We start from the raw sequence: 8,070 nt of genomic DNA, 5'->3' as shown, positions 1-8,070 counted from the left end.
TCTGCCTCTCAAGAACAGGTATACAGGAAGGATCTGGTAAGACTTTCTCTCTCTGCGCTACAGAGCTTTAATCAACATCCTGCACAGGGAAAACTGCAGGGAGAACTCTGTTCATATTATTTTCTCCATTGCTCTAAGGAGTGGCAAGGAAAAAAAGAGCAAACAACAAATCCCCAATAACCACAGGTCATAAATTCTTCATCATGTGAATGGCCCTTAGGTAGGTACATCCACCCAGGGAGGTATGTGACAGCTTCTAGGCACAAACTGCTGCCCTCTATGCAGCCTACAAATTGCTGTGTACACTAGCTAATACTTTGCTGATGGGCTGGGCTGGTTAACAGGAAAGTGCTCTTGACTAAAAACAGGCCATTTCTCTCTTTCAAAGCAGATGTATTTTCTCATCACCACGTTTCATAGTAATTCAGTGACACAGAGTTTGCTGTGCCAGCATCATTTTCCCTAGCTGTTTGATAACCGTGCTCTGAACCAGAGCTGCAGAGTATCTCATTATTCTGCTCCAAAGGCAGGAGAGGAGGGTTAGACGTGAAGAAAAACATCTGTTCCTGAGCATGTCATAAGTAAGGTTATACTGCCAACTGCAGTATAGTATCCGGGATACTGCAGTCAGTATCCCTGCAGCAGCAGGTGTAGGGGAGGAATGAAACGAGATGAAAGAAAAATCAAGATGGGAAAATCTCATTGACTTTTTTTCTGCAGCACTGAGTTTAACCTGAGTTTAATATCACTTGAATTTAAAATATTCAGGAGCTGCTGCTTGCTAATCCATTTGCAGAGTTGGATGAAAGCTCCTGTTATATTTTGAGCATTTGCAAAAATCAGAAAGAGTTAACTCTAGAGGAGTCTCTCCTCATGTTTGTTCCCCAGTGCCTCAGAAAGGAGACCCATTGACTCACATGTCAATGAGGGAAGTCAGACCATTTTGAAATGTTATGAAAGCAGCATCTGAGGAGAGCTGCACTGCTGTGAGAGGCTGAAATGTCCTTCCAAGCAGCACAGGTAGTGAAAGCATAGGGAAGAAAAATGCAGAGCATAACGTCTTGCAAAGACACACGAGCTGTGGATCAGCTTTCTTAGTACAAAATCTGGAGTTTGGGGTTTGTTCTTTGTGGTGCTGCTGTCTCTGTCTGTTGTGTTTGGTCATCCAGTCCCAGATATGCAGAAGTAGCAGGTCAGAGAGGCCTTGGGGAAAAGACTGACGGGATAGCACTGCCATCAGCTGGCACTGCTGACAGGTCCCTGGCAGGGACCAACAAATCTTGAGGCAGAGAAAATCAATAGGCACTGCTGAAATGTTTGGGTTTTGCCTTTTTGTCTCTTGTTTCTCACCATTTTCTCTGGGGTACAGGTCTGGCCTTAACCTGCTAGCTATGAAAATCCAGGGAAGTGCTTGGGTATGACACTAGGTCTCTCCAGCTTCTCTGCATATATCACATTTAATTTAAAATAAATTTCTAATGGGAATATTTGACATAACATTTTTCAGCTGGCAGAGCATTGCCCACCACATGCTGTGTCTTGCTTTCTGGAAGGTAGTACCACAGGAGAGCCTGAAAATTACTTTCTTGTAATGGGACTGCCTTCTCTTCACTAGGTTTGCATTGATTTTTCTATCATTTTCAGCCAGGAGTTAGAGGACATTTTACTCTTGCCACTCCAGCATCTGAAAAGGTAAAGCACTCTGCCTGTGGTATTGTAGTGACTATTTCAGCATGGCTAGAGTTAGTTGAAAAACAGTATTTCAAAGGTGTTCTATGGATGACTTTGTTTTTCAGCTGCCTCTTTTAAAAACATAAAAAATATAATAAATTATAAAAAAATTATAAAAGGAAGACTAGGGAAAATGTGGGCACTCTCTGAAAGGAAATGGGAGACTTTAAACTGAAGGAGGGTAGGTTTAGGTCAGATATAAGTGAGAAATTCTTCACCATGAAGGTGGTGAGGCACTGGAACAGGTTTCTCAGAGAAACTGTGGATGCCCCATCCCTGGAAGTGTTCAAGGCCAGGTTGGACGGGGCTTTGAGCAACCTGTGTCCCCACCCATGGCAGGGGTTTGGAACTAGAGAATCTTTAAGGTCCCTTCCAGCTCAAACCATTCTATGACTCTGTGATAGACACACCGGTGCCCTTTAGTCATGGAGTTGTACAGCAAAGCAGCAATGCAATGAGGACAGAACAAACATATCCAGGAAAACACAAGCTTGGGGGAAAACTTGATATTGCTCAGCCTATGGTTATTTGACTTGAGGACATTTTGTGTCATGAGGTGCATTATGTTTTGACTGCTTTTGACTTTTTTTTTTTTTTTACTGACTCAAAATATTGAGGATGAGTGAGAGCAGAAGAGAAGCTAATTGGAGTTTTAATGAGTACTACATTAAGTAATTTACGGATTTGGTTATGAGAGGAGGAACCTTGCATTTTGGGATCACTAGTTCAGCCCCTACTAAGGCTAACAGTAACCCTGCTCTTTGCATATTACTTGCTCTTTGCATATATCTGTGCCTCTCATAGAGAGGGAGGAAGAGATTTTTCTAGGTGCCTTTTCCCTCTTTCCTGGAGGCAGATTCTGTCGAGATCCCAAAGACCTGGGTAGGGCTGGTCATTACTCCCACTGCTAAGGTAGGATGTAGATAGGATATGTTACCCCAAAGCATGCATACCTGAGTCCTTTCACAGCTGGTTTTCCTCCCTTCATTAACTTACTTTCTTTCACAGCAAAAAAAAATGAGAGTTACTTTCTATTGCTAAAACAGGAAGGCAGGTATATAGATGCTTAGTTTAGCTGAGGGATTCAGGAGTGAGTAAGGGTGCTTTTTGTAAAACGATATTCAGCAGGTCCAGAACATTAGTGTTTTCATAACACCTGTTAGAGCATTAAGATGGAAAGTCTTGCAGCAAATGAGATGAGCTTCTTTCAAAAGGTCTCTTTTGTTTTTTAAAGCTTTTGGAAGACTCCTGAGACATGAGCCCAGAAGGCTGCCCATTTAATAAATGAGGGACCAAATTTTGTTTAATATTGTCTGTTTCAGAGGAGATGCTCCTGGCAGATGCTGTTTATTGAAACAAAAGCTTGATGGGTTTTGCTAATGATGGTGTACCCTACAAAATATTTATGTTCTGGGAATACTCTGAGTTGTGATCTTTTGGTAGGAGTTTTTATTGATGGAGTCTAGTACCCCATTATGGCAAATTTATTCTTTCTTTTGAGTTATATATATTAAACCTTTTCTCTGTCATTAGTTTTCCTGTCTTCAAAATGAGAATTAGCATTGCAGAGTATTATGGTATGGGTGAAAAGATGAATCGTTACTCTTTAGAAAGGTAATTAACCTCCAAAGGCAGCTGCCAGAGAGTTGCCATTATAACACGAGCTGCACTCTTTTTCAGTTTTAGACTTTTGCTGGCCTCCTCCAGCCCTCAGCGGTGTGTTGTTTATCAGCACAGTTCAGAGAAAGCAGGAAGATATATTTCTTCAGCACAACGCCTGCAAGAAGCAGGGTGACAAATTTTGGGCTTTCACCAGAGTAACACCCTGTGCTTTCCTCTCTTCCTGTCAGGATGCACAGCAAGGCTGTGACCTTGGCAGTCCACCTGAGCAGGTGTTGGCAACATCTAGTGATGCTGATTAATTGTGCTTGCTCAGTGTAGGGGGGGCAGCTCATTAATTCAAGACTGTGTAAAGGAAATGGGAGACCCTTAGGATAGGGCCCTTAGATGAGACCTGCTGGTCTGTGTCAGGGAAGGACAGCTTTACAGAAGGCATGTTGACTCTGTGGGAGAGAGAGAGAAGAGAGAAAGAGCATCTCTCTCCCTGGCAGTTCAGGTTTGAATCCTGGTGTGAGTGTACTGTAGCACTGAGTGAGAAATATTTAGCCTGTCTACAGGCAGTTGTGTGCTAGTAAACAAGAAACATTGTTCCAAACAGAGATGATTAACAGCGACAAAAAAATTTAGGAACTGAGCAGAAAGCTTTATTCTGCCTTGATCACAGCTACCCATTATGTCAGTAGGTTCTGATTTTTTCAGACTAATGGTAGGTGTACACTCATATGAACATGTGACTGTGCACTGATCTCACCCTGAAGGGACTGTGGATTTATCTCTAATGCTGTCAGATTTATTTACAAGAGATAGAGTACCCTTACAAATGCACCATTGTGCTCTGTTATTTGGAGCAGAGTGAAATCTTGTCCCGATGGACAATGCAAAATGGAAGGAGCTTTTTAAGGCTTTGCCCTCCCAAATCAAATGTCTTTTAATTGAAGTCATTGAAGAGTTTCTATCAGCATACACAGAAAAAGGAAAACACAGTGTTTTCAGATTTCAAACAGAATGCCCTGTAAAGGATGTACATTTTGTTGCAGTGCTGGAGAAGTGCTCAACTTTGTGTGACAGTGATAGGAATAACAATTAATTTTTGGGGTCTTTTGTTGCTGCTGTTGCAATGCATGTTTTCCTATTATGACAGTTTGGGTCTCTGTCATCCTTCATTGACCAAACTGTAGTTTAGCTTTTCCATTAAAAAAGCCGGAAAGATGACGGAGATGATCAAGAGACAAATAGGAAAGACTTTGTCATGCTTCCTGGGTGTCTAACTGACAATTAGTAAATGCCTCTGATTTTTTCCTAAATAATTCTGTATCCTTGATACTTTTCTGTGTTATCATATACCTAGGTTTGTACACGCAACCCCGCTCTGGAGAGAATGCTCTTGCTAGTTTAGGGCAGATTTCTTAAAACTTTGAGGAGTTTCCTCTTCCTCTTATGTGTCTGTTGCAGCACGTGTATCCAGACATGGTGCCACAACTGTACATTCCTTTGCCTTCTCCGTCCATAATGTCACTGGATTTTTGTACAGATGGGCATGTGAATATCTGTTTGCAGAAAAAGCAAGATTTCTTTTACAAATATCTCTGCTTACATAAGAAGCAGGTTTTCCTCAGCAGATAGTGCGTTCTCTTTAAAGCTGGGCTCTTCAGTAAGTTATCCAAATGCCACAGTGACAGAATTAAACTCCAGTTAGTGTACAGACACTAGGAATGCATCTAAGCAGTGCTTTCAGGTATGGGCAATTGCTGCTGCTTGAACACAATTGTTTTCAAACTCTGTTAGTGATTTTTATTTTACTGTTTATATTGCATTTCAAGCATGAAATTATGCATCCCCTAAAGTGCAATGCTCATTTGGATCCATGGGTTCCAGCCTCTCACAGTTAATGGGAGTCTCTGCACTGATCTTGGCAGGCTCTGGACAAGTGTAGGCAGAGAAGACTGGTTTTGTCCCCAAATACGGAGCAAGCTGCACCTCCTCTTCTGTTATTGAGAGCTCAGCTCATGCAGGTATTCTCCTCAGGTTCTTGTTCCATTCCATGTAGTAAATAGATTTCATGTGTACATCCTTACATCCCTATGCAATCCTTGAGTGGTAGTAACGCTGGATAAACAACCGCCCTGTGCCAGAGCAGTGCTTTCCTAAAGCTTTGAGAGTTTTTGCAGAGGAAGCATTTCCTCCCAACAAACACTATTGTATCTCCTGACAAATGAGCCTAGTAAAAGAATTGTGAATTTGTGTGGGTTTGTTTCTCTTTGCTGCCTCTGCTGCTTGAAGTATTCTCAGGAAGGTCAACTGACCTTTATCAAGCCCTGGCCATTGGCAAGATGATATCCATAATGAATGTACTTCAAGCAGCCAGTGCTTCAGCATGAGTGTTTTAACATCTGACCCCAGCAGCACAAATAGGGCAAGACACAGAAGACACTTGACCTCTTTTCCTGGAGGAGAGCAGCTTCTGACTCTTTTACCAGATAGGGCATAGCATATCATATATGTATGATCTAGCTAGAAGAATAATGGATCCAATCCTTCGTTCAGTTGAATACAAAACTTCTTGCACCTTTTTTAGTTTTTTTCACTATACATATGACCTGTATTGATGTCTGGGCAGATGCAAAGGTTACTATCTCCTGCTATTGTCTAGGTTTGTTATGATCTCACTTACATTAACCTCTAGAGGAGAAGTACCTCAATTAAATCATAAATATATGGAATAGTAAAATGAAGGCAAATAGCAGGCTTGGAGCTGTAACACCTACTTTTCACTTCCTGTGAAACTGGACATAACATCATTAGCTCCACATAGACCAGTTTTTAATAACACTTACCTTGTGATTCCTCCATATCATGATAGAAATATTTTCCCAGTTAAGTAGTGATGAAATATCTAAGGATGAGAATTGATTGAAAGATGGCAACATGCTAGTCTAGGCCTTGAAGAAAATACAGTGAGGTATAGGGTAAATCAAGTGCTTCCTCACTACACTTACATATTTTAATCCATTACTTTTTTCTTAAACTGAAGAAAATGACCCATATGAAGCCAAGTAGAATATAAACATGCTGCTGAAGTAACCCTTTGTCCACCTTAGGGATTTTTTCACGTGCACTGTCAGGCCAGCCAAATGCAGAGTGTGCCAAGGAAAAATACTGATGGGAAATCACAGTTCTTCGCTGTGTTTGAGAGAACAAAAATGGGAGACCCCTCTGAAGGAAAAAGGCTCATGTATCAGCCTGCTGCCTTGTCATTTTTGTTTGCACATGTATTAAGTATGACACTTCACTTTCTTCGTAATAGCATGGCTTCCTGCTCATTGTGAGTGGTGTTTATTGCACGCTTCTTGAGGTTTTCATGTTTGATTGTCTCCTTGGGGAGAAAGAGCTGAAGTTTTGAGATGGACTGGGTTTCTTGTTTAGTGCCATCTAGCATCTTTTAAAGGAATTATATCTTTGCCTTTGAACATTGAAACTGGGATTTTGTGATGTATCATTTATATGTGGAGAGACCAGTCATACCCACTCAAGTATCTCTATTTTCCCATTTGTACAGTACATCCAAATGTACTTCTGTGTCATGCTATATTCATAACTGACCTAAAATTAACTTGAGCTTTTGCTGTTACACATGGTTACTAAGATTAATAGCAGAAAGAGTCATCTGCATTGATTGTTTGAGATTAAAACTCTCCAACTCCCCTTCCCCACTCCCCAGTTTAACCAGCTTTTTGCAGCTCTCCTTTGACACTGGGAGGCACTTGAGTTTGCTTCTCTCAGTGATCTTGAGGGCTGAATTCAAATCATTCTATATGGGATTTCACTTTCTTTGAAAACTGAAACAGTATTGCCTCCTCTGTGCAGAAGGTGTCGTTAAGTGATATATTTGTTTTATAAGAAGATTAGTTCTGTAACTCCAGTTGGAGGTTTCACTTGTACCCTGTTGTTATGCAGCTGTTACACAGCTAAATGCTGTGCCCAGAGAGTAAGGACCAAGTCAGCCCACGAGCAGATGAGGTCGCTGGGAGAAGGGAAGAGGGAAACAGCAATGCACCTGAACTGGGAACTCGAAGTGAAATTCTTCTCATTTCTTCACCCAGATGGTACTTGGAGTTTACTGAAGCACTTGTCCTACAAATAAACCAAGGCTAAAAACCATAGGCAAGAGATAGAAATAAGTAACTGAGGTTAAAACTTACTAGGACACCTACACTTCTTAGACTAAAGACTGACTTTCAAATAAAGATGTTACCATCAAAGCATGACTTTTTATACTCCTTCTGTAAAGCAGCGATTTTGTCAAACACAGGAGGGAGGGTAAAGCCAGACAAATTGTGCAGTAACAGCTGTAACTAATCAAATAAATGGGAGAAAGTAGAATTTAATGAAGAAAGAGTCACAGTAAATATGTCAGGAAAGGATCTACAGTAAGTTGTCACCTACTAGGTGGTGTCCTTGCCCCAGTGATCACACGTGTATGTTATGTGGCTTACCTAGTTGCTAAAGGAGGCTTCCATTTCAAAACCCTGATCAAAATCTGTATCTGTGTCCTTCAGGTTGGTTTGGATGCAAACCAAAAGTGCCAAGTGTTATTTCTGTCCTGATAGGCCAAGATAAGGTTTAAAATTCAAACACTGCAGATTTCAAAGGCGTGTTCATATCTGGGCCGTTTGTTTCTTGTCTGCTTTAAGCTGTCCAGTCTCTGTTTCGTGTGAGCAC

Source organism: Pipra filicauda, unplaced genomic scaffold (genome assembly GCF_003945595.2).
Source record: "Pipra filicauda isolate LSUMZ 115617 unplaced genomic scaffold, ASM394559v2 scaffold173_size1550139_pilon, whole genome shotgun sequence".
In the NCBI taxonomy this organism is placed as follows: domain Eukaryota; kingdom Metazoa; phylum Chordata; class Aves; order Passeriformes; family Pipridae; genus Pipra; species Pipra filicauda.
The sequence above is the reverse complement of the archived record's forward strand: the minus strand, read 5'-3'. Positions refer to the sequence as shown.